Source organism: Entamoeba invadens, assembly GCF_000330505.1.
Source record: "Entamoeba invadens IP1 unplaced genomic scaffold scaff_1105074725111, whole genome shotgun sequence".
Taxonomy (NCBI): domain Eukaryota; phylum Evosea; order Mastigamoebida; family Endamoebidae; genus Entamoeba; species Entamoeba invadens.
This window is the reverse complement of record NW_004443550.1, coordinates 170,250-172,992: the sequence shown is the minus strand read 5'-3', so window position 1 is coordinate 172,992 and position 2,743 is coordinate 170,250.

Here is a 2,743-nt window from a genome sequence, read left to right as displayed (position 1 = left end):
AAAAAAATAAATTAACATTATATAATTATTTATTGAATATTCTTGTAATTTGTAATATGCAAAATTAACACAGTGAAATTTTGCATATTATTCAACGACAATTTAATGTAACATTTTAATGTTATTAACAATTTTTACATATCAAATTAACACACTATAAGATAAAAAATTACAAAAATTAAATAATATAACCATGTTTAAACGATTTTCATTGTACAATATATGTTTGTCTTAATAGAACAGTTACCAATTCTATAAAGTGATGAATTTTTAAATTATAATAAAACAATCGATTTAACAATTAAACAATAATGTTCTTATTGAAATCTTATCATATAAAATATTTTAGTAATTGAATTATATATTTATTATAAATGATGAACATTAAATTTGAATAAAATGAATTATGCGCATTATCTACATAGAAAGTTATGATCATTTTACAACATGAATAAAAAAATGCATTTTAATTATCATTTTTTACTTATAATAATAAATCATTTATGTTAAAAAACTGATATTATAAACTATTCAATTAATCTTTCAACATGTTTATAATTTTGTTAATACTTATTACTGTACAAAGTTGTTATTTTATTATTTTTTTAAAATTTTGAATTTTATTGTTAAAATAAATGTATTGTAAAATGAGTAGCATTGGTCATTCAACGTGCCAAACAATGACGATATAAGCTGTTGATTTGTCTGGAATACAATACATTTGAACAAATTTATAATAAATACAAACAGTTGAAGAATAATGACATCGATAAGAACATGATAATAACGTCTTTTGTATTTGGATGATCAACAAAAACATTAAATTAAACAATACAAAACATTAACAGTATATTATTTTAAATCATAAACCAATAGAAGTTTACACTTTACTTTGTTTAAAATCAAAAACACAACAATAAATACATTTTCAATATATAGACAGTAATATTTAAATAAGGTACAATAAATAGTATATTAATATATCATTTAAAATAGCTTATATTTTACATAAAAATGGAAATTAATAAACACAAAATTATGACTTTATGTATTTAAACTTGTTTTTTTTGTAAAAAAACATTTTGACATTTAAACAAAAGTAAGTAAACTCATTACTGATTCCAACTTCAATACATTTTTGTTGTTTAAAAATACTTGACAACATATCGACTACAATATTGAAACATGTTTTCAAAAAAAAACATAACTATAATTTCTAATTCTTGTTAATCCTTAGACTTCTAAAATGATTATAATATCTAATGTACATGTTTGTGTAAGTGGCAAGTATAATCCTAAAATTGGTGTAGACTGTGGTATTCTCTTGATTATAGTGTTATCTTTCAATTTTTTAGTTTGATGTAACATTTTTATACACTAAAAAGTTAATATTTTTAATATTTTAGGTAGTTTTCTTAAACATGAGTGTAGCAATAAACGGTAAAACCCAATACACCAACTGTTGTTATCAAATTATTGATAATTAATAATTAATAAATACTTCCATTTTTATTAATTATTCTTAATAAAGTAAGGCGAAAAAGTTGCACATGGAGAAAAAGTTTCATCACATTCTTTATTATTTATTTCTGATTTTAAATTGAATATAGGTGCATCGGCAAAACTTGACCTTGTATTATTCAAAAATATAGATAAAAAGAATATTCTTATTATATTATTGGTCAGAGAATTGGGTTTCACAACTATTTTAATATTATATAAATACAAATAATTTATTTAATAAGTAGTGTTTTTGGCCATCTTTTAATATTTAATTGAATATTTTAACAAGATTTAATACATTTTAACTTTAGAAAGTTTTTTTTTCAAATCAAATACAAATCGATGATAAAAAATATAATAAAATAATTATATTTTAAATTAAAATATTAAACATAAAAACAAATTTTTTTTATTTAAAATATTAAAAAAATAAAAGAAATTTAAAAAAATAAAACAAATTAAATTGATCGGAGTAGTATATATATTGTGCTGATTCCGGGGCACTACGTTCCCCACTCCATAAGCACAATATAGAGTAAAAAACCATATATTTATTTTTAAGGAATTATTTTTTTTATCTATTATTCTAAAGTGATAATTTTATTTTTTATTATTCTTAAATGGACGTATTTCTTACAACTTGAAAATATTTTAAATGATATTTATTATCCTGATGTTGACAACTGTTTTGATAAAGACGGTAACATTATTGAAGACACTAAATCAATAATTGATAACAGACAACTCAGAATGATTAACAAACTTAAAAGTATTGGAATTTATTATAAAAAATAGACTAGAAGATGATATGTTTGAGTATAAAGTTTATCGTGAATCTCCAAAATACATTAAAAAACAGCCATTAGAATCAATCTTTTTATCAAAAATATATCAAAAACTAGATAATAATGATGATAAAAACAATTTCGGATTAATTAATAAGAAAACAACTTTAATTAAAGATTCAGTTGATTATCAAAAAAAATCTTGATAAAACTAATTTAGAATATATGTTAGAACACAATACTGTAATGGAAGATGAATCAATTCCACAGGAATATTATGATTATAGCAACGAACAACTAAAAAATGAATAAGAACATGAATATATGATTGAAAACTATGATGATATTAAAAACAATTTAGATTATAGTTTAAATAATAATGAATATGTTGATGAAGATGAAAATCGAGATAGTATTTATTATTCATATGAACCTTATAAACGATCAATAAATGA